This window comes from Pinus tabuliformis, chromosome 2_2, assembly GCF_031772625.1.
Source record: "Pinus tabuliformis cultivar Carrire ecotype Pingquan chromosome 2_2, CPIR1, whole genome shotgun sequence".
In the NCBI taxonomy this organism is placed as follows: Eukaryota; Viridiplantae; Streptophyta; class Pinopsida; order Pinales; family Pinaceae; genus Pinus; species Pinus tabuliformis.
Window position 1 is genome coordinate 331,623,717 of NC_142300.1, and position 26,671 is coordinate 331,650,387.

A 26,671-nucleotide genomic window follows, 5' to 3' on the forward strand; every position below is an offset into this window, starting at 1 on the left:
CTCTTATGCACATGGAGCCATTCACCCATGATGCATACAGAGAGGCATATTCAGAAGATGAGGACTTCAAGGAGGTGTATCAGCAGTTGCAGAGTCAGAGTCATGTGCACGATGGTGACAACACCATTGACTACCATCTCTAGGATGGGTTACTCTATAGGCTGGATAAGCTATGTGTTCCTAAAGGTGAGCGTTTGCAGCTGATTAGAGAGGCTCACACCTCCAAGGTTGCAGGGCACTTTGGTGTAGGGAAGACCATGGCTAACTTGCAGAGGTATGTGTATTGGCCCAAGATGAAAGAACAAGTAGCTAGGTTCATAAGAGGATGTATGCTTTGTTGTACCAGCAAGCCTACCAACAGGAAATAGGGTCTGTATCATTGCTTACTTGTACCTACTCGTCCTTGGGAAAGCATTTCCATGGACTTTGTGGGAGGTTTACCGACAACCAGGAAGGGGCATGACTACCTGTTGTGGTAGTTGACAGGTTCAACAAGATGTGTGTTCTGATGCCCTGTAAAAAGACCATCAGTAGACAAGAAGAAGCAAACATTTTCTTTGGACAAGTCTAGGTACACTTTGGGATACCAAGAAGCATCATTTCAGACATGGATACAGGGTTTCTCAGTGCATTCTAAACTACATTGCGGGAGAAGATGGACACGAAGTTGAAGAGTTCTACAACATTTCATCCACAGACAGATGGGTAGACAGAAGTAGTCAACAGGACTTTGGTGCAACTTCTGAGGGGTTACAACCAGAAGCATCCAAAGACCTAGGATGAAAATCTGGTATATATATAACATTCTTATAACAGAGCAGTCCACACTTCTACAGGAAAGTCCCCATTTGAAACTTGTTTTAGATATTTGCCACCTTCACCTTTGGATATTGCATATGGAAAACAAGGAGTAGTGAAGGAAGACCTTACAGGAGATGCTTTGAGAGCTGAAAAATTTATAGAGAAGATCAGGTAGATCCATCTACAGGTACAGGAAACACTGCAGAAGTTGTAGTTGAAGTATAAGGCCAGGCATGATCAACACAAAATAGAGAAATCATTCAAGGTGGGAGACAAAGTATGGCTATAGTTGAACAAGGAGAGGCTGCAGGGGTCTGGTAAGAAAATAAAGGCTCTAAGGTATGGTCCCTTTGAGATACTAGAAATTGTGGGCGATAATGCCTATCAACTAAGTTTACCACCATATATGCGCATACTCAGTTGTAAATGTAGATAATTTGAAACTCTATGAGCCTTCCATGCTAGATCAGGAAGAGGAACATGTCCTACATTCTGTGGAGGATTTGGCACCAAATGCTCAGGCATAGTTGACAAAAGATACAATTTTGCAGAAGAGGTCCAGAACTACAAGACAAGGGCAACAAGACCTTTAGCAGATTGGCTTGAAGGGACAACTTCCAGGCAAAGCTAAATGGTACAACAGAGAGAAGGTGGAGGAAACATTTCCTCACCTCATTCAGTAAAATATTTTGGGGAGAAAAAGCCTCCCAAAATGAGGAGGTGTGATCCGAATTGGATCATTATATTGTTTTTCATCCATCTCAATGCATTTGGAGTGGAAAAAGTGGAGGAATCAACTCACGAGACTGTTTTTACTGGCAGGACCCAGTTTGGCGAAACAGGGTCTGAAACCTTCCAGGAGCGTTTTGAGGCATAAAATGACATTTTTTGGGGGTAGAACTTTTTTTCTTAAGCATAAAACCTTTTCATGCTATTCTACACACATAAATATTTCCAACGGAGCAAGAATCACATCAATTGGAGTCAGTATGCAAAAGTTATGCCACTCAGAAGTTGATCTTCCTATTTTCACACCTATAGTTCGGGAGGATGCCACGTCAAACCCCATTATTCACGGAAAATGGGCTAGCCACGTGTTTGTGATGTAAAAGAATCTATAATAATCTATTTTGTAACTCTAGTTAAGAGTTGATGTAGTCAAACTTAACCACTAGTAGGCTATCAGTTGTGTTAGAACCGGGCCACTAGGAGGTAGAGGCATTCCATTCTTTTGAGAGCATTTTTTTCCATAGTTGAGAAAAGACAGCCAGGAGATATAGGAGGTAGATCACACAGATAGGATCTATGCACTGTAGCAGCCCACCGACGACATACATTACTTCTTTGTATCTATAGCCATATTTCCAGACAGAGAAAGAGAGCAAAGCGACCTCACCTTCGAGTTGGGTTTTCTCCCGAAAGGGTTTCCCAGAGAGCATATCTTGTGTATTATGTGTGTGTGAGATTATTGTGCCATTCTCTACTTTTTTGGTTGATTTAATTTTACATGCATGAACTAATTACAGTTAATTTTACAGATCTAGAAACTAAATAAAACTGTAATAGTGTAGAATCTCATATTTTTTAATACAATATTATCAGATTTGTTGTGATGAACTGTCTAGTGGAATATCCACCAACATTTACAGATCATGCAAATACACATGCTCCCAACCTGAAACTCCTTAACTGCCCCGTGCTTGTCTACATAACTCTTCTGCCTATCCTATGCTACCTTTAGATGCTTCTTACTAACTTGCATTTCCTGTTCCATCTCTGCCAACATGTCCGGTCCTATCAATACCCTATTCACTGGATCACTCCAGATGGGAGTGTTACAACTCCACCCATAGAGTGCCTCAAACATACTCATCCTTAGTGACTCTTGATACCCATTGTTATAAGCAAACTCCACCAATGGAAGATACTCGCCCCACCTCCATTGTTGATGCATGACATACATCCTTAATAAATCCACCAGTATCTTGTTGACCCTATATGTCTGTTCATCTGTCTGTGGATGATAAGTTGTATTGAAGGCCAAATTTGTACCCAAACATGTAAATAAATCCTTCCAAAAATTGGAAGTGAACTTAGCTTCTCTGTGCAACACAATATTCTTCATAATTCCATGCAATCACACTATATCATGATGAAGACCCATGCCACCTCACTAGATGAATAAGTAGTCTTCACTGGAATGAAGTGAGTTGCCTCGCTCAACCTGTCAACCACAATTATGATGGAATCATGCTTCTTTGATGTCCTCAACAAACCTATAATGAAATCCATGGAAATGACCTCCCATTTCCACTTTGGAATCAAAATAGGATGTAACAAACTAGCTGGGTGATTACACTCAACTTTCACCTTATGACAATCCAAGCATCAAGCGATAAAATCTGCCACTTCCTTCTTCATATTCGGCTAGTAGTATAACTTCTTCACAGCTATCAACATCTTTTGATATCCCAGGTGAGCCTAATATGGCTTAACATGAAACTCCCTCAATATAAGCTTCTTGAGCTCACTCTCATCCGACACATAGATCCTTTCCCTAAATCTCACCAAACCATCTGATTTGAGATGATAATCCACATATTGTTTACCTATTCCCTGTTGTAACTTGTGCTTAAGATCCCTGTGCCTATCATCCTATTTTCCTACATGTAAGATTTGATCCTGTAAATCTATCCCATATGATCTCACATCTACAACATGGTTTAACTGCACTCTCCTACTGAGAGCATCTGCAACTTTGTTCTCCTTTTCTTTAATGTATTTGATCTCAAATTCAAACTCACTGAGGGTATCCAACCATTTAGCTTGTCTAGCATTCAAATTCAGTTGGTCAAACAAGTACCTCAACCCACTATGATTTATCATCAACACAAACCCCCTGCCAAGAAAATAGTGCTTCCACATCTTCAAGGTGTGAATAATAATTGCCAACTCAAGATCATGAATCACATAGTTCTGCTCGTGCTCATTCATTTTCCTTAACTCATAGCACACCACCTGTCCCTCTTGCATCAGTACTCCACCAAGTCCTCTCTTGCAAACATCTGTGCACACCATGAACTCTTTATCTGGATATGTAATCTTTAACACTGGAGCATTTGTCAACAACTTCTTCAACAACTCAAAACTTGTTGCACACTCTTCATTCCATTCAAATTTATTTCCTTTCCTCTGCAATGATGTAATAGGATAGGAAATATGTGAGAAGTTTCTTGTGAACCACTTGTAGTAACCTGCTAGCCCGATTAATGATCTGACCTCATCTAGATTCCTAGGAGCTTCCCATTCCATGAAAACTCTTATCTTTTCTCAATCCATTGCTATGCCTTCCTTGGAAAAAACATGTCCCAAGTAATGTACCTCTGTCTAAAAAAATTCATTTACTAAGCATGTCATATAATTGATGCTCTCTTAGCAATCTCAATATTGCTGCTAAGTGTTAAACATGCTCGTCCTCATTCTTAGAATATATCAATATGTCATCAACTAATACAATTACAAACTTGTCCAGATAAGGATGAAACACACTATTCATCAAGCACATAAAATTAGCTGGACCATTAGTCAAAACAAAAGGAACCACAACAAACTCATAATGCCCATACTTGGTCCGGAAAGCAGTCTTGTAGATTCCCTCTTCTTTGATGCGTACCTGATGATATCATGATCTCAAATCAATATTTGAGAACATTGTTGCTCCCTTCAATTGGTCAAAAAAGTCATCGATCCTTGGAAATGGATACTTGTTCTTAATAGTCACCTTGTTCAACTTCTTGTAATCAATTCACGACCTGAGAGTACCATCCTTCTTCTTCACGAACAACACTAGTGCACCCCAAGGCGATACACTTGGCCTAATGCATCTCTTATCAAGCATTTCCTTCAACTGCAACTTCAATTCTAATAACTCTGGATTGCTCATCCTATAAGGTGCCTTTAATGTTGGTGTCGCTCTTGGTACCAACTCAATAAAAAATTCTTCTTCTTGGTGGGGAGGTAACTCTGGAATATCTATGGGAAATACATCCTAAAACTGCTGCAAGACAAGGTACCTCTTGAATATTTATGCATCCTTAACATCATTACCCTTGTCACTGTAAATATGAATTGCAAATAGTACACACCCCTTCCTGCGACTAAGCTTAACCTGCATAGCTATAACCATCCTCATTGATGTAGGCATCTTCTATTCTGCAATATTCTATTTTCCCCATTATCATCTAGGCACTCAATATCCTTGTCATAAAAATTATACTTTGGTCCTATGGAGACAAGAACTCCATACCCATAAGTATACTATATGATCCTAATGGAAGCACATTTAGATGTGCTGACGTAGGCATACCATTCAACTCAAATGCACAACCTCTTACCCAATGATGAACTCTCTTCTTAGTACCTGTAGCCAACTGTACCAACCGAGACTCTACATGCACTTCTTTTCTCAAACCACACTTTTCCACCAAATTAGGATTAACATAACTATAATTATATCTAGGTTCAATCAAAATAGAAACAACTCGACCAAAGAGCTTACCTTCCATCTCATTAATGGATGCATGGTGATCTTCCTTCTTGTTATCCACAATGACATAAATACGAGGAATGTTATGGCCCACATCCCCAACCGTTTTCACCTCTTGAGAACTGTAGATCTTAGGCCTGCACCTTGGTATAATGGAAAATCATTCTTGCGATGATCTTTGCCACATATCCAATATTGGAATAGTCCCCTACCATCACCTCTACTTTGTTGCTCTCTAGAATGTGACTCGTGACCCTTCTTAGCTGCATTGAACTTCTTGTAAGGAGTAACATTTTCTTTCTCACTTGCATCTTGAGGTCTTCGCTGCTTCGGTGTTCACTTCCCTTTAACTTTCTCATTTCCCTTCAAATCACGCTTAGGATTAGCTTTACACTTTCATTGCTCATAACAATGCTTAAGTTTCCTGATAGCTTCCTCTAGCGACCGAGGCTCATCAAACCCAATCCAGACTCTATATGCTACTGGAAACCCACTGATGAACCTTTGAATATTTTCTTTCTCATCCCTGAGGTAAGTAACATACTTCAAAATCTCCAAGAACCTACTAGTATACTCATCATCTCTCATAGAACCCATATGCAACTCATAAAACTCCTTAGCTATGTCATCATAATATATTTCAAATAGGTACTTCTTCTTGAAGAGTCTCTCAAACTCATCCCAAATCAACTCTTCTTCTCAAATTCCCTTGACATTCTTCACATCTTCCCACCAAATGTTTGCTTTCCCTTCAAACTAAAGGTAGTTATTTTGGCTTTCATGATCTCTAAATAGTTATGAAATTTGAAGAATTTCTTCATCCTAATAAACCATGCCTTTGTGTCTTCTGACTTCTTCAACTCTCCAACAAATGTAGGAGGATTGGCTTTCTTGAACTCCTATGGCAAGTACTCACTCCTCCTGTAAGGATGATGGTAGTGACAAATGTGATGATGTCTACTAGATGAAGAACTAGAGTGGTACCCATACATATCAGTCCCTCTGTTAGGTGTATCCAATGATCTGCCACCTCTGACTTTGTCCCCTCTATCCAACTTGTATCCTAACCGAGACTTGCTACCATAGGCTCCATTAGTCTTCTCTTCCTATTCTTGAATAATCCTCAACTGTCCCTGTATCTGCAAGTCTGACAAACTTTGAAGGATCACTACATTGACCTCTGCCTACTTTTCCTGAGCCCTTGCAATTATTTCCTGAGCCTCAACTAACCTGTCATTGTCTACCTTGCAACTTCTGATCTCTTCCCTCAAACTCCCCAATCTATCTGCTATACTAGGAGAATATCCATCTCCTTACTTCCCAACTGATATGTAGGGAGAGTTACATGAACTGTAGTCTACCATTTTTCTTGTCATACTTGATTCTCTTCCTCCTGCAAGTATGCCATGTCAAATAAACTAAATAGATACCATAATAAAAATCATAACTCAATGACGTTCAGGGGAGGCTTATCTCATCTACAAAATCAGTCCACATTAGCATGATACATGTATAATCATAATTATATCAATATAACAACATCATGCATGATAATACCAACTGCATACAGTGACCTCATACATGATAACCATAACCATGACAATGCATGCCTAACAACATGCATCTAACCCGTCTGGTCCAAGTGTTTGAACCATGCTCTGATACTACTTGGTAATGCCTCCTACCATATCTATCCACTTTAATTGACCTTTCGGGGTAAACATGAGTTAAGGGCTACTATGACATGACTCAACCTCCTAGATAACCTTAAGGAAATGGATTCAACAAAACACGACCTTACTGACTTCCCTAAGGTGCTACAAGTCCCCTAAGAGCTAAACCACCCATCTAGGTGCCCAAAACTTGAGTTAACATGCTTTTTCACTGATATGGACTCCAATATGCTGACATAATGTTGCCTGAATTCAACTATAACCCTCTAGTCACATGCATAAGCCAGCAAGGGAGCGACTGCAACATTTTTCACCTAGTTATGTGCCTATAACCGCGAGATTTAAGCCACTTTTTCAGGGCTAGTCTCCAAACCACTTCCCAAAACTTGAAATAACTTTCTAGAATGATAAATGACATAAGGGAAAATCCCCTAACAAAAAACTTAATCAAGGACTTGACCTAACTTGGTCTAACCATGATAGTCATTCTGTTAAATACATGGCGAACATGAAATCTACAGATCATGAATGCATATCTAAAAATAGAGATCTGAAACTTATTTGTGAAACAATAAGAAGGTCTAATGCCCTCTCACAATAACTACAATAACATCTATTAGGTCATGTATTCATTAACCAGTATTTACAAGTAAAAACATGATAAGGGACATGGCTTGAATCTGTCATAAATCCATGCTTATAGCCAGCATATAACCAAATAAATAACAATGATGGAACAACCATTAAATCCACATAATAAAAAGTATAATTAATCATGAATTACAAGGGGAAAGAGCTCTTATCAATCATATGTAAAATCCAACCAAGTCAGAGACTTCCATGTACCACTCGACCATAAATTGAGCTAAACCAAATCTCTCTTTTAGCCAATCACCCCTGTGCCATATTCCAAGCATGAATGTGGGATCTCATGGGATAAACCAAAGCATAAACAACCAAGGGAATCCAGAGGTTAAACCACCTCCACCCTCATTACCGTGATCTCACCCAAATTGGTCCCAAGATCATAAAACCAAACCAAGCTTGGACGCCTCAGAATTCCTTCACCGTCCCTTGAGGAATTTTCCCATCTCCACCTACCTATTGAGGGATTCTTAGAGAAAACCATCTCCACCCCCAACCCTTGGGATTTTCCTGAGACCACCTCACATGGATCCAAAACCTTCCAACAACCCAAATCTCAACCAAGAATGAATCCCATCACACCATGACTATCCAAAAATGGCAAGGCAGGGCTGAAACCACTGTCAAACCAGGGAAAACCCATGACAATGACACCACATGAACCAAATACACACATGCATATACATTGCATGCTAAAACTAGCTAGGAAATCATACATGCAACCTGTTACCTGCAAGTATTCCCACTAACACTGCTTGATCAAACCTTTCCTTGCTTGATCCTTGCTTGCTTATCCTTCCTTTGCTTTCCTTGTCCTCCCTTTGCTTGCTTGTTGTCTTTCTCCTCTTGGTGCTCTTCTCCTCTTTGAAACCAATTCCAAAACTCAACTGAAAAAAGGCTAACAAAAGAAGTGAATTGATCCCCATAAGCCTTTTTATCATTGATGTCTCTAATTTCTTCATTTTCCCTCTATTTTCCTACAATTCCTCCTCACATGCAACTTATAACCTTTCACCTTCCTTTTCTCCTAATTTCCTTTATTTTCATAAATAAAATGTCAATAATGCTTTTTTTTCCTTTTCAAAGCCTTTACCAATTTCCCCTTAGCTATAATAAACAACAAATGTTTCCCACTAGAATACTTTTCCCAACATTCAACTTGAATACTTGTCACATGACCTTGGTCTTATTTTTCCTTTACTAACTTTATTACATGAGATTTTAACCCATGGTTGTTACACCACTCAACCACCTCGACCTCCTCCTCTTCAGTCATAATTGCAACAAGCCCTCTATGATTTGTATGAGTCAGCCCATTTATCTAATAATGTATGTTTGAGGAGGCAATCACATGTTTTTTTGCAGGTATTCCTTTATCCAACCTCTAATGGCGTTGATATTCTTTTTTGAACTTGCACCTTGCATTGTGGTTGACAGTGGCTCTGTGGTTGATGGTGTGACAACATGTTTTGCCACCACATTGTCTAATTGTCAACAACATTTTTTGGAGTATTGGGAGCATTCACACCATCCCCCATGTCCTTATGTGATGAAGTGCATCGCAGTTGGGAACCCTTGGTCCCTCGTGTCCTCCTGTTCCTTGTACGAGCTGCAATAGTAACTCTTGAGATGGATACAACAATTTGCAGTTAATTTACCACGGAATTTTGTTTTTTTTTTTTTCTCACTCTTTTTTTGTATCAGTGCATATTGTCTACAATGGTAATTGGTGAACAATATATGTGTAATTGGGCATGTAATTGAAAGTGTTCCTTTTTTCTAGCAAACATAAATGAAGGTTTTCTTGAAAATGATAGTGTTCCTGTAAATGTAAGTGTTACTTTTTTTCCAACAAAAATAAATGAAAGTGTTATTAAAAGGATAAATCAACAACAATAATAGACTAAGTTTAAGTTTGGGAGCTGCAAGTTGTATGTATCTGATACATCAATTGTTTCATTGGCAAAGCTTAAAGTGTTTGGTGATTATATGACTCTCAATCTTTTATGGACAATGCAATTTTCTTGGGCTAAAGAAAATTTGCCTTGGCGTAGCTGTAACTTGTAAAATTACAATGAATTTATCCTTTGAATAACAAGGTATCTTGTATTTTATCCTGATTATAGTAGAAATAAGAAAATGAAAAATACAATGTTCATACATGATTACACTAGAAATATGAAAACAAAAAATAAAGTGTTCAAAATGTGCACACACTCTGATATATGTCTCTAGCAGCTGATGAGTAGAATGAATGTTTCAAATGCAAATCAATTAGGGTTGAGGTCATTTTACAATTTTTTGATGTTGAATTTGATTAGTAGGGAAGATTGACATGGATTTCCATATCCCAAATTCAAATGTGGTTTACATTGATTTGTACATGATCCAATGGCTGATAAAATTCAATGGTTGATCCTTGTGCTTTCTTGTGTTTAATTTCTGCATTGAAAGGGTTGGTGTCATTTATTGCATTTAGTAGTTGAATGGTTCCATTTATTACATTCACTAGGTTGAATGGTTAAACACACATGTAGATATGGATGACACACATTTCACCTATTCTTGTGCAGCTATTACCCCTCCATGGGAAGTGTTGCTCCGGTGGAGATCTGTGTGCACTACAAAAAAAAAAGCAATTTGTGTCAGGTTTAGTGCAAGATTTTAGTGCATTCTTTTTGCAATTGGGATGAGCAATCTGGCTCTATTACAATTTTTAAAGCATCCTTTTTGCGCCTGATTTTGCATCCTTTTTCATTCTATATTTTACAACATTTTTACACTAGATTATGCATCATTTTTTGTGTCAAATTTTGTGCCACGATTTGCATATAATTTTGTGACAGGTCTTGCTTCTAGTTTTGTGCCATTTTTTGCATATGTTTTTCATCATTTTTTACTTCCATTTTTGCGCCATCATTTGCATCAAGTTTACACCATATTTTGAATGCAATTTAGCACCTTTTTTTTGCATCCATTTTGTGTCGATTTTTGCATCTAGTCTTACACCAGGTTTTGTATCTTGTCTTCACTAGGTTTTGCATCTAGTTTTGCACCTTCTTTAGTGCCTATCTTTACACCATATGTTGAATTTGATTTAGCATCAAATTTTGCATCCATTTTTGTGCCTATTTTTGCATGTATTTTTGGACCATTTTTTATGTCCACTTTTGCATTTGATTTTCCTCCCTTTTTCACATCCCATATTGCACCATATTTTGCATCATTTTCTACATCCAATTTTGCATCGCTTTTAGCGTAATTACTTGCATCCAATTTTACACCCTTTTGAGCATCCAAATTTTCATTTATATGTGCATCCTATGTTAAGCCTTGTATTGTGTCAATCTTTGCATCCCATTTTGTGTCTAATGTTACATTCAATTTTGAGCCATTTTTTACGTCCACTTTTGCATTTGTTTTTACACCAAGTTTTGCATCACTTTTTGCATCCACCATTGCATCTCAATTTGCATCCAATTTTGAGCTATTTTTATGCCCATTTTTGCACCCTTTTTTGTGTCTACTTATGTGTCCAATGTTGCACCATTATTTACATCCACTTTTTCATCCAATTTTGCATCCTTTTTGGTGTCTAATTTTACATCATTTTCACCATCCAAATTTGCATCATTTTTCTGCCTCATTTTGTGTCCACATTTGCCTCTCATTTTGTTTCTAAGTTTGAGTCTAAATTTGCATCTGATTATGCATCATTTTTGGCATCCAATATGGTGTCCTTGGTTTCACCCATTTTTTAGCCTCATTGTACATCTTGTTTTATGTCTTTTCTTACATCCTATTTTTTTCTTTTTTTGTGCCAAGTTTTCATCCCAAATTTACACCATTCTTTGCATCATCATTTGGCATCTTAATTTGCATCATTTTTTGTTTCTTTTTAGCACCCAACTTGACATCCCCTTTTGCATCCTATTTTACATCTAGTTGTATGTCTTTTTTTGCATCTAGTTTGGTGTCCATTTTTGAATCCTTGTTTGTGCCCAACTTGGTATCCTTTTGTATGCCATGTTTTGTTCCCTTCTTTGTGTCTATTGTTGCACCTTTTTTTTACTTCTAGTTTAAAACACTTTTCATGTCCTTGTTTGCATCTTGTTTTAATGCCTAATTTAACATCCAATTCTACTCCCAATTTTGCATCCATGGTTACATCCCTATTTACATTTGCATTTGACTTATTGTGTAGAGTGTATTTTTCTTTCCATTTATGACCCCCTTTATGGATTCTTTTTACTAATTTTAATTGCATAGTGAAATATATCACAATTTCTAAATATCTCTCTCTCTTTTTCTTTTTCTTTTTCACGTGTGGTTCACAGATACCCATGGTCACTAGGTAGCCGCTACATCCACGGATCAACTCTAGGGTGGATCCCATCCGAAGGGGATCACACCCCTCGGCCTATTTACTGACCTGACCACAAGAGCTTTTAGGAATTGACCCTGTGACCTCCCGATTGGCGAGGCACTGATTTGACCGATTGAGCTAACTCTTGGGGTTATACAATTTCTAAATATCATTAAAGAAGATATCACAATTCATTATGACCCCCTTTATGGATTCATTTTACTAATTTCAATTGCATAGCGAAATATATCACAATTTCTAAATATCATTAAAGAAGATATCACAATTCAAATTGATAACAATGTTTGTAAAGAAATTTAAGGGAAATTGACAACATCCATCCAAAAAAATAGCAATGTCATCATATACAATAATTCTCTATCAAAAAATCATTAACAAATTTTAATTTACATATATGACTATCAAATCAACACTCATAACATATATCATTATTTCAAAATAAATTCACATCCACACAAAGAAGGAACCTTTGGTCACCTCTTCCCATGACCCAAAGGAATAATAAGAATATGAAAGATGTAGGATGTTGGCCATTGTCTATAAGTACTAAGAATTTTATGCAAGAAATCCCGTTTACCCAACCTCATGTTAATTACTTTTCCAATTAGAGGAAATTTCAACTCAAAAATAACCATCTAAGAAAAATTATTAAATTAATAAAATAATGCCATGTAAACAATTTTTAATATATCATTTTAATTATTTTACTTTTATCAAATTTACCCAAATATATGTCACTTTAATCAAAATAACTATCTATATATATATATATATATATATATATATATATATATATATATATATATATATATATATATAAATTAATTTATAAACACAAGATTTAATAAAGGTTGGTAATCTAAAATTTAATATACTATTTTAAATTTATTATATAAATTCCTAAATATGTGAAACACAATGAGTCATTAATAAAATTTGATTAAAATTAAAAACATTTGTTTTAACAATAAATTTTTTTAATAAAAAAATATATATATGAACGAAAATAATTGTTATATAGAATTTATTCAATTAATAATAGTATGAAAACTATAATGTTCACAAAAGTTACAGCATTTATTACATACTATTTACTATTGCTTTATTATAATTTTTTCCTTATATATTTTTTTGAAGTATATCTATTTTAATTTAATATATATTTTTTAATTAAAATAATAATAGTAACACTTTAAAGTAAAATTATAATTTAAGTTAATTATTTATTTAAATTTTACATATGTATATGTATATGTATATGTATATGTATATATATATATATATAACTTCCTATTTCTAATAACATACATAAAAGAACATATAAGATAATTAAACACATACATTAATATAAATAACTCCAAAAGTAACATGCATACAATTGTATAAATGACATGCTTAAATAATAAAATATTACAATTTCACCACATGCAGTTTTTTATATCACATCAAACATTTCTTGCTTTTGGTATTAAGGTTATGCCATCCATGTATAACTCTTTAGGATCCTTCTGAGCTATGGCTATAGGTCAATTATTTCTGCAACAACAATATCTTCTTGTTAGTCATTGGTACACATGGTTGCATGTCAACCTTTTTTATTTTCAAAAAGAAAAAAATGTACCTTGTTATTTAAATATATATATATATATATATATATATATATATATATATATATATATTACATACATATACATAGTCGAATAGGTCCAAAAATTAGTTCAAAACTTCACACAGGTCTCATTCTGACCTTATATAATGAGGAAGCGAATATGGAAAAACCAAAATTTTCATAATTTTTAGAAGTCATTTCAATTGTAATTTGTCTTTTGGTCTTCTATCCTAATATTTAATCACTTCAATCAAGGATATAGATAACATGATGGCATTAGCAGTACTTCATTGGCACATGTGTGGAACATCATCATATCATATCTCAATAATTGTGGCACGTTGTATAACATATTAAGGATGTTATATTATAATGTAAGTTATATGACATATTAGACATTTTATAATATAACTTAAGTTGTTACTTTGATTTGTAGTAATGTTTAATTTTTTTTAGTTGATAAAGAGATTTTTTGAAACAAAAAATGGGTTAATAATTGGTGGAAGTGATAAATTAATTATTTTAAATATGATATCTTTTAATAACATGGAATATATATTTACCACTAAATTCAAGATCCAAATTTCTCTAATGCACCATCCAATAGATAAAGACCCATGTGATGCTAAAATAGTGTAACAATATTGTTTGTTTTTAATTGGCCAATCATAGAAAATTTAATAATGAAAAACACCCACTATGACTCTTATATACAAAGAGAAAAAGTGACATTAAGAAAAAAATAGACAAGCAATATTGGATTGAAGTTTGTTATTTTGTTATTCTAGTGATCTATATAAATAATAAAATATTCTAGATGACATTTTGATGCTCCACAGGGATATTTCCATTCAAAATGTTGAACGAGAGCTCTAAGAATGCCAAACTTCTGCAACTACTGAGTTGATATGGTATCTCTCATTTTAATTGATTGTCGAACAAACTGAGCTTCTTCAAATGAAAGAGATGTCCCAATTGAACTGGGATGAGGCTGGAACACATTTCTAGAAAGATCAAGTGAGTGGAGAAATGACGAATTGACGAGGGATGAGAAGTAGAGCCTTCCATATCCCTAGAACTGAGGTCGAGAGTGACCACTCTCTGTGGATGGAAATGGTTGTAGGTAATACCAGTCCAGTTGCGCAAAGGGACTTCAACACTCCAATAGGCCATGGAATTGTGAGGATCATTGGTGACAAGCTTCTTAAATTCCAAGAGGGATTCTTGATCATGAGTGAAAAGAAAAGTATGCCCCAAAATTCTAATTGCTGCATTTTCATCTAATGTCACCCAAAAATTTCACAAAAAGGGAAAATCTCAACTGAAAACTTTTGATTATTGTATTTTTCAAAATATTCTAATGTCGCCCAACTTCTCTTCAACAATTTATTCATGGATATGAAAAAGAAAAACTCATTAAAACACAAAGAAAGTGTGGCCGATGAAGGGTTTACCATTGGTTGTGGCGATTGCGATCTTCGATTATGGCACAGTTGCTTAGTACCTGCTGCAAATAAACGATCTTCGATTGTGGCACTGTTGCTCACTGCAAACAAACCATCTTTGATTATGGCATTGTTGCTTAGTTGTAAACAAGTTATCTTTTCAATTAAATGAAGTCGCCCCTCACTTGTATTTTTCTTCCCAAAAAATACAAAAAGCGGGAAATGATGAAATTATTTTGAAAAATATATTTCTTAAAATGAAAAAGTGGCAAATATTAACAAAAAAATATTTATTCACATTTAAAAAATATAAATTTCTAAAACGTAAAATGAAAAAATATCAAAATAAATTTGAAATGAGAGTTTTAAAGTAATATTTAAAAATATTACTAAGTGTGGTATCTTGTTTCTAAATATTTGTGCATAGAATTTTTTTTTTAAATGTTAAAAAATGTAATATTTAAAAAATTAAAAATATTACTAATTTTTGGCATTTTGTTTCTAAATATTGGTGCACAAAAACACATGTTATTAATATTATATGGGTTGACACTTTTAATTTCTTTTTTCTAATTAATGTTTAACCCATGATTTATGCTTCATTTAAACCACACTCAACCCTTGATTACCATTCATTAAAAATAATCCTAATATTCTAATTTATATAGAAGATATTAATTTTATTTTTAATATTTAATATATTCTTAGATCGCTTGGGCACCATTCATACATAAGGTAGGTAAATCATATTATTAAAAAAATTCACCTATACCCAAATTAAATAATAAAAATTTGTCATGTCATTTTAGGTGCCTAGTCACACCTGTATCTCTATTAAATTTTAAAGGATTTTAATTCGCTTACACATTATGACGAGGAAATTCAATATTAACCTTTTAAAATAAATTTTCTCTAATTGTAAGAAATCCCTTTTACACAACCTCATGTCAAGAAATATCTTTTACACAACCTCATGTCAATTACAAAAGCTATGACACAGTAAATCCATAATTATTGGATCCAAGGTATACACAATCACTGGAATACAACGGTTTCATTGTTCCTTACTTACCCTATGGTTAGTGTTATCTAATATGAATAAATGGAGATAATACTTCTTCGTATATGCATTATAACTATAATGCAGAGTAATGTAACATAGTATGAGCTAATTTAAGCTTTCTTAGTAATGACTACTCAACAACTTAAACAAGTAGATTTATTATGGATATTATCTTAGTTCGTAAAGCTTATATGACTCATATTAGTACAAGGAAAAACAAGGCTTATATGACTCATATTAGTACAAGGAAAAGCAAGGATGTATAACACATTTCGTAGTAATCTCTTCCTTATCTAACATATATGGTATCACTAGTGATTATCCTGAGATAACATGTAACTCCAACATATCACGTCATTAAATATGGAAGCTCAGCTAGGAGCATTAGTTCCCCTAACATTGCTGATTTTTCCTTGTCTTATCTTTTTTACTTAAGTTGTGCAATGGGTGTCTACACAATCGCCAGGGTAACCAATGGAACATTGACCGATTGCAAAGGTGTAAACACTAAGTGAGGAGTATGGACCAAAGGTGGGGTAGGAGTAGGAGGATCCAAATTTACACTTTCACTTGAGGAAATACAAGTAGATCCATAGTCATATTACTGGATGTTTCTTTTGGATATATGAGGAAGCCACCTTGAGGATCCTTGTGTTCTTAACTCAATGGTGATCATGGTGATCATTTGTCCAATTTTATTCACCTAATGTTTGATCGGTAGATCTCTTAAATCTATAACAAGAACTTATGTTCTTTTTCTTTCTCACAGCACCCCAGCGACACACAAACCACACGCAGGGAGGATTATAGATCATTCTGTTGTAGCTTGAGTTAGAAGTTCCAAGCATTACACAAAGGATATAACATAAGTGTAAACTGAGATATGCCAAGCATAAGTTTCAAGTAAATTGAAAATTTGAGAGTCAAAGCATTTGAAAAGAGATTAGCCCAAAGGAATGCGTTGTAAATTACTATTCCCGCTCTAATATGGAGTCACATATAATAAGGAATATATGCGATAATGCATGAACTTGATATGCCTCTTGACTTAGGGATACATATTGATTTCAACATGGAGCTTCCCCCATTAATGATCAAATCAAATTAATGCACATACACCTAGAGATCCACAGGACATATAACTAAATTCTATAACTCCAGTGACTAAAAGTTGAATCATGGAAACTCAGAGCAAACAAACTAGGTGGTATAGTAGGAGACATTGTTGTGCAAAGTTATGTACGTAGAGTATCTACCAATATCATTGTACATAATGATTCATTGAAAATTTTCAACACATACATAAAATAGAAACATAATACTAATAATATGATTATCATTTTTAATCAAATCAACTAAAATTCAAATGTGATTACCAGATAAAAATATTTCATGAATATCATTCTTCTAAGATAAATTCACAACAAACATCCAAAGATGGTAATATCATCATACATAATAATTCTCCATCAAAATAATGGTGATAATTTCCAATATATACATCAAATAAAAATATAATAATGATAATATCATCATCATCTTTAATCAAATCAAAGTCATTGTATGATTACCAAATCCAAATGTTTCATAGATATCATTATTCTAAGGTAAATTCACAACATCCATCTAAAAATAGGAATTTCATTCTACATAATAATACTTCATCAAAAAAATGCATGTGCATGCCTAGCTAGCACCACCAAGATCATCCTCATGATCATTTCCATGATCATCATCCTAACCATCCTGATCAGTCTCATCCACGTCATCATCACCAACACTATCGCCATCCTCATCATCATCATCTCTTGATGTATGCTCAACATAGTCTAGATCATCATCTTGGCAGTCATTACCTATAACATTATGGAAAAAAAATTCAAAAAATAAATATTACATGTTAGTATTAATTCCATAGCACAATGCATATCAATGCTAACCATAAAATGAGGTAGGTTATAATATCTAATAGAGATAAAAAATAAAATGAAAATATGGTTCAAAGATATATTGGAAATCTAGCTAAGATTACATACCTCGGACTCCATCCACACAACAAAATCAACCCATCTATTTTGCTACAACATCTATTTTTCCAAATGATTTGGATGTCTTCCATATTTTAGTTCCCATCAATTAGTAAATAGGGAGAAATTAGATAACAATGATTTTCTTCTAGTACAAATTTTATTAAAAAAATATCACATATTTAATATACTTACAAAAGTTGTTATCATTTCTTTTAACCCTTTCTGACCACTACAATGAGTGTCTTTTATCTTTGCTAACCTCGCCTTGGAAGCCTTGTCCTTAAACATAAACCAATTCAATTCATTTTCACACAAATACATGTCTAAGTAATGGAGGTAACCTGATAGGAATTAGAGCCAGAACCAACTCCTCTATATTTCCATATCATGAAGCTTCATGTTTCATTATGTATATATCCAGGATTTGTAATTATATTACCAACTTTAGATATATTAGACATTATATATAGAGTGTATAAATCATTAGAATTGGTACCTATAATCAGAGACTCACTCTATAACCTTAGAACTTATAACTAATTCCCAAATAAAGACTCTTACTAGATATTGAATTAGTAGGATACAAGAAACTCAGAATACTCCTTTGACTCTTTAGGAGGTAATAATGACTTTGTATACTAGTAGCTATCTAGGTCTCAGGAATAGGAAGCAGGAAATAGATCTATAACTCCATTTATTTCTTTTGACACCCATTTGGCTAACATTTGACACAGTTATATGAGGGAGAGATCCCAGTAAGACTCTTTTGACACACCTTTATCTCTATAATTCCCAGTTTTAACACACCATGCAGAGGATCAATTCCCTATTGTGGAAATTTACCATTTGATATATACAATAGCTCCTTAGTTTTTAGCATTGGATATATAAGCATTGAAAAGAATGTGGGGTGTAGTAAATTAATGTTAGACTATTGTATCAACGAATTTTAGAGAATTGCAGAGTGAAGAAAGTTGAGCCGAAATTCTTGGCATATGTTTGAACAAAAGCCGAAAGGACACAACCAAGAAATCCTAATGAAAACCCTAATGTTGTGGATCATTGATTTCCTGAGGAGAAATCAAAACCATTCATGTAAAAATGCCTTGTAAACACCACAAATTGTGTCATCACATGAAGCTCACATGTATCTAGCACACATGGAGGAATGTGAGTGCTCCACATAAACTTAGCACTTACTGCCATTCATATCATATAGCTGGAATATCATTTTGTAGGAGGTATTTAATTATTAGGGACATAATAATTGTTGGGACATCAATTGAAAGGACAAAGATTTTTAACATAGTAAACTCAATTAAGAACTAAAAAAGGTGATAAATTGACCATGATAAGTAACATGAAGGATTAATTAGAAAAAGGGTAGTGTATCAAGACTATGGTTTGGAGGTGAAATTAGGATGATAAACTTGATTAGAGACCATAACTGACATTAAGACCAATGTAAAAGTAATTAAGTAAACTATAAGGTATTATAAATGAACGATCTAATTTAGTAGAATAAAATGATAAGTTATAAACCTACATATAAGAGTTACATATGTCACACATATTATATAAATTAAAAATACAAAGAACATAGATTAACTTAAAAGCTAAGTATTAGACTTTAAAAATGAGTCAAGTCTAGTTAAAAATGTAAATTTTAGCGACTTCAAATTTTATGAACCTTTCAAGACTACAATTATGGTTTGATACCAATGTTAGGAAGTCCAATAATCTTGAATGCACTATAAAGGAAGAAAAATTCTGATAATAGAGTTCCATAAGACTACATTAAGAATAATTTTCAATTAGGATTTTCTATTTTAGTGTGAAATGGGAGGTGTTACACATTAGTAGTAATTTCAACAAGTAACTCGCATTCCCCTCAACATGCACAACCCAAGGTTAGTAAGGCCTAAAGACCATAAGGGAGAGGAAGGATTGCTTTCCCATGAAATCAATCTTTACATATGCAGAGTTCATTCCTTTTCAATTTTTCAATGGTTATAGTTTGTATTCTATGAAACATGAAAAATATTAGTTAGGATAATTTTGCTTCAATTGTTTTCTAGGTGGGAGTTTGTTGTTTTAAGCGCAGTAAGGAAATTAGGAGGGATTGCTACTAGATGAAATCTATCTTTAGAGATGTGGAATTATGTTAGAATTATGAGTGTAATATTCATGCCTCAACACACTTATATGTATCATTAATGTATTTGTCATCATGGCTAAGACCATCATTCGATCATTTATTATCATTTGTTGTAATAGTAGGGAGAGGATAAGGCAAACCTAGTAAAATTTGTACATGTAGGCTCATTAACCCCTAGGCAAAGCCCTTCTTGTGTATAAGTACACCACAACTTTCATTTGTATTCCATCATCTTGTGATATTATTTATCTCCCTTATAAAGTGTTTTATGCCTAAGGGCACATATCTTTGTGCATCTCTTGTGTAGCACACTTGTGCTTGGGCCTCTCTAGTGCACTATGGTTATCTCTCTCTAGCACACTTGTCCAAGTTCATCAAAATTTGTAAATACTTGAGGACATGGCTAGAAGTTATGGCCAAATTCTTTCCACACACTCTTACTAGGTTAGCCTTTGAATGGTTTGAAAACCTTCCCAAGAACTCTATAGAGACTTTTGATCAAATATGTGATAAGTTTTTGGGAATGTATGCTCTTAAACCAATCAATGTATTTGAAGTGGTTAGTCTTATATAATTAAAGCAAGGAAAGTGGGAAGTTATGACCTATTTCATTCATAGATTCTAATTTTCGTTAGCTAGATGTGAGACCAAGTTCTCTCTAGATGAGCTTAGGAAAATCTTGGTAGAAGGTATAAGAGAATATTTGCAACCATAATGTACTAATAATAAATAGATAACCTATTAGGATGATATCAATAAGGTGTTGGACTTATAAAATATCAACATTAGACATCACCTAAGAACTTATTATCCTCCTATTATAGCTAGTGAAGTAGCTTCTCTCTTAGGTGACCCACAATCAAGAGTGACTAAGCCAAAAGGAAACAAAAAGGACATAAATGTTGCAGGGGATGGTCTTACCGATTTAGTGCATGAATTTGTTGCTACCACTTCTTCCACTCATGCTAATCCACCCATAAAGAGACTTTTGAAAAAGAAGGATCAACCATCTTCTTCAAAGCCTCTACCTATACAACCATCCACTCAACCTCCACCACCACTAATTGAGCCATCTCCACCATAACTAGTGGAACAACATTTTGACAAGCTTAGAAGGAATCCATTTCTTATTTTCCCTTTCATCCTAGCAAGTATTAAAATTATCATAAGAGATCAAGGCATTTTATGGAAGAATGTGTTATATACCAAAGAGTGAAGCACTTAAAAGAAGAATAGTCACTTCAAAGGAGACTTATCCCCCCTAAAAATTCCCCATTGGAAATCTTTTGTAATTGATTCCCTCAACATCCATCTTCATCTAGTCATCCTTCACAACCCTCCACTTCTTCCCAAGAGACTTTTTATAGTCATCCACCTACTTCTCCCACTCAATCTAGCCAGAAATTCAAGAGCTTGCTTCATTGTTGAATTTATATAGAAGTAGTATAATTTGATGTCAATGTTACCACAAGAGCTCAAGAATATGATGGAGTTACACGCTCTCAGCCAGGCTAAAGCTACAGTAACCCAATAAGATCCCACTTGTATACCAAAAGGAAACCAAGACCACTATCCCTCTAGCTCCTGATAAGAAACTTATTAGATACCTATGGGAAGACCTCCCATACAAGGGTCTTTCCCCTATTCTTTTTATAGTAGCAAATTTTTCTAGCTAACATCTCTATTATGAAGTTGTTGTGAATTTGTCCCACCTTACATGACTCTTTAGTAGGGGAAATGTACCTATCCCTAGGAGTTTATACACCTATATTTAATACAATTTAGTCCTCTTAGGTCAACAATGTTGTTACTACCTCTCGATCTCATTTCTAGGTCGAGTAGCTTCACTGGGAAACCATAGCCATAACCTGTATATTCATTGTCTTATGATCATTTCTTCTTTGACCCTCTTAAGGCACCAACTGATGAGGAAATGATCATAGTGGAAGACCCTACTTTGTACATAGAGTGTACTATAGGGCCTTGCTATGTTAGTGTTTTGTAAACTAGAATTGTAACCTGAATGTGGTGTCACATGACGTATTATTTATCACGCATTATACTAATGTGGACATGAAAGTTATTGTCATTGACGTCATGGAAATCATCATCATTTACATCGTCATCATCATTCACACCATTATTGTTGTTGATGATGACCTAGATGACAATGATGAGAAAAAGATTATAACTTGGATGTTGATGCCAAAGATAATGATTATGATTGTGACAATGAAAAAATTTAAAAGTTGGGAAGATTGGCCAAGGTCATTAGCATCATCATCATGATAATCATTGTCATCATCATCATCATCATCATTGTAACCACCATCATCTTTATCATCATTGTCATTATCATCATAATCATAATTCATGCCATCGTCATCATCTTCATTATCATCATCATCATCATTATTGACACTGTCATCAGTTGTTCATAATTGTCAATGTCATAATATATCATCAATGCAGAAAATATGATGAGTGTTGGAAAAGGGATGTAAACATGAACACAAAAATGGGGGAAAAATAGACGTAAAATTGTATGAAAAGTGGATAAAACATAAGTAGATGCAAAACAAGACGCAAAATCTAACACAAAAGCGGTTGCAAAAGAATATGAAATAGTCAATGCAGACTTGGAGGGAAAATAGGATGCAAACATAGATGCAAAAGTGGAAGCGAACATGACTACAATAGTAGGCATAAAACTTGGCACGAATTGTGGTGAAACAAATGTGGATGCAACAATAGATGTAGAAATAGACTCAGACTTGGATACAACAAGGAGACAAACTTGGATGCAAAATAAGATGCAAAAAGGAACGTAAACATGGACACAAACATGGGTGAAATAGTGGACACAAAATTAGATGCAAAAGTGGAGGCAACATAAGTGGATGCAAAAGTAAATGCAAAATGAGATGCAAAACCTTATGTAAAAGTGGATGAAATAGGGGATGCAAAAAAAAAAACAATATTCGATGCAAACTTGGACACAAAAGAGGATGCAAATGTGGAAGCAAATGTTGATTGCAACAATAGATGCAAGATATGGCACAACAAAAGTGGATGTAACAATAGACACAAAAAAATATGCAAACTTGTATGCAAAACAAGATGCAAAAGGCGATGTAAAAGTAGATGCAAACATGGGTGCAACAGGCGAAACAAAATTGGATGCAAAAAATGGATGTAATGGAAGTATATGCAAAAGTAGTTACAAAATGAGACACAAAACCCAATGCATAAACCTGGCACAAAAGTGGATGCAAAAAGAGATGTAGTATTTGATGCAAAAGAGGCCGTGAAAATGGATGCAAAATTGGAAGCAAACGTGGGTACAACAATAACTGCAAAACATGGCACAAATTGTGGCACAACAAAAGTGGATTTAATTATGGATGCAAAAAAAGAGGCAAACTTTGATGTAAATGAAAATGAAAAAAATGATGCATAAGTGGACATAAACATGGATGCAAAAGTGGATGCAAAAGTGGATGCAAAATTGGATGTAGAAGTGGATGCAACAAAATTTGATGCAAAATGAGACACAAAACCCGATGCAAATCTTGATGCAAAAATGGATACAAAAAGGGATGCAAAAATAGATGTAAAAGTCGATGAAAACCTAGATGCAAGTGATGATGCAAACGTTGATGCAAAATTAGAAGCAAAAGTGGGTGCAAAGGGAGGTGCCAAACCAGACAGAAATTGTGGCACAACAAAATTGGATATAATAGTGGACACAATAATAGATGCAAAAGAGGATGTAAATATGGATGAAAAACAAGATGCAAAAGTTGATGCAAAACTAGACACAAAAGGGATGCAAACAATGATGCAAAAAATGATTTTAAAAGGGATGCAAAAGATTATGCAAATGTTGATGCAAGTGTAGGTGCAAAAAGTGGATGCAATAGAGAATGCAAAAATAGGTGAAACAAAATTAGGTGCCAAACTTGATGCAATACTTGGAGAAAAACTTGGTGCAAAGGATGGCACAAAACTTGGCATAAAACCTTGTGTAAAACCTATTGCAATACCTAGTGCTAAACTTGGTGTAAGACTTGGTGCAAAAATTAGTGCAAATTTTGCATCAAGTTTTGCACCATATTTGATAAATGGATGAAAATAACACCAAAAATGGGTTCTAGACACAAAAAAGGAAGCAAAAAGGGACACTAATCACAGGGTTTTGTTGTAGTGGTGGATGCTTGTTTGATGGGATAGGTGTACTGCTAGATAGAAGTTAATGGAATGTTTTGTAGTGCATTTTTACTTGTTTAGTAATTCAGATATGGAGGTAGTTGGGACAAGATGTCTTGTCAACTTGTTATGTTGAAGGCTAGTGTTTGACAGTTGTTGGCCCAATCAACATATGTGCCTATTTTGGAAATAAGCTAATAACTCATATAACTTAATATTAAATTTTTATGTGCAATTTATGGATGTTTTATTGTCATTTTTTTATGGATGTGTGGGACTAGTACTATAACAACTACTGGTCCTTGTACAACAATAGAAGCATCTCCCTTATGGGTGGTTAGTGAGATATCTAGGTGATCGTTCATTATCCATTAATGTTGAGGTTCTCCGCATTAATTGAAGTTTTTGCATTCAATTGTTGTATTTATGGTGCAATGATTCATAATCATTTCAAGGTTTTGAGTAGTATTTTTGGAAATTGTCGCTTTTCTTTTGGTTCAACTTTGGTATGAGGGGGGTGCACTCCCTTTATATTATATTAATATGTTCATGATGGGTTAGTGACAAGATTGTGGGATAATTTTCCATGCATGGTGGTGGATTCTTACTTGATTATTTCATCTTAGGGCTCGTGGCTAATGCCAGAGTGACTTATTAGAATTCGAAGGGTGTCAGAAGGGTGGTACCAGAGTGACATTTCAACATTTGTCGGGGTCTCATCCTTTCTGGTATTTTGTGGGAGCGTACAAAAGGGTGGAATTTTTCATGCTATATATGATCGACATACTTGGGTCTGATGAAGTGGTCAGTTTTTATGATGCTTGGTTAGTGGTTTAGTGATATGTGGCGGTGGGCCAACTTTTCAATAGCGGTTTGTGGCCATGTCTATTAGAGGTCGTTTTTTTATGGTGTTTGGAAAGGAATTTCAGAGGCTTTACTCACCAGATGTGGAGAAGTTGATAGAGATTACAATGGAAGTTGAGAAAAATGCAAAGGAACATCCTTGTAGTCATTGAACGGGTGATTTGATGAGTAGTGAAGTAGGGCTAAAATTTCGTGTTGTTTCAGAAAAAGAAGGGAGCCAGATTGATCGCAGGGGGCAGCTGGGTTCTGGATTGAATTTTTGCGACCGTAGAAAGAATTCCATTAAAACCTCTCATAAGATCTAGAGTCTTATATTAGGGGTGGATATATTTTGGGATAAGGTGGAAGGTATCAAGTAGAGGGTGCTCGTTGGTAGGTGGGAGTTTTCTAGAATGACAGGGGAATAAATGAAATATAGGATGGGTAAATGTTGGTACCCTCTGTTAAAGTACCAACTGAAGATCAATGTTCTATTTAATGATTGGTTTTATTTCCATTTTATGTTCTCGGAGGATGCTACACAAATTGTTGTTATTACATGGGTAAGAGGTAGGCGGTTTCTTTCGGTTTCAATGTTGGAATGTGGGATTTAATTCTCTTAAGGAGGTGCCGTGGCAGAAAATATGATGGGTAAAATTTCCAGGTCTGCCTTTGGAGTTGTGTTCAAAACAGGCAATTAAGGCGATTGTAGATAAAATCGATAGATTTTTCTTTCTAGAGGAAGGGAGTTTGGGGAGTCTGGACAAAATGATAGCGTGGGTGTTGGTTGAAATGGACTTTTAAGGAGGATTACTGACATAGATTGATCTATATTTGGGGCTTTATATTTTAGGCAACTCATCGATTACTAAGGAGTGTTATTTCATTGTTTGGGATGTCATGCTATGAGTCATTTGGTGGTGGCATGTCCTCATAGATTTCGATTCAGGCATCGTGAGGAAGCTCAATATGAAAAATTGGGTTCTCTTAACAAATATATGCAGATCCAAGAATCACACATTCATTTGGACAACCTTGACCCATTGGATCCAGGTACCCATCCATCAGTTCCTCATCCTAATATTGATGTTGCTACCACTAATGATAATGTTGTTAATAAGGATCAATATGATGGTGAGCATTACATTTCTTTCATATGTAAAAATCCTGTCACAAAGAAGGGTCATTTGGGGTTCCCTTTATCATTGTAATCGACAATGGATAGAAATATGGGCTCAACTTTGATGATAATTACAATAATG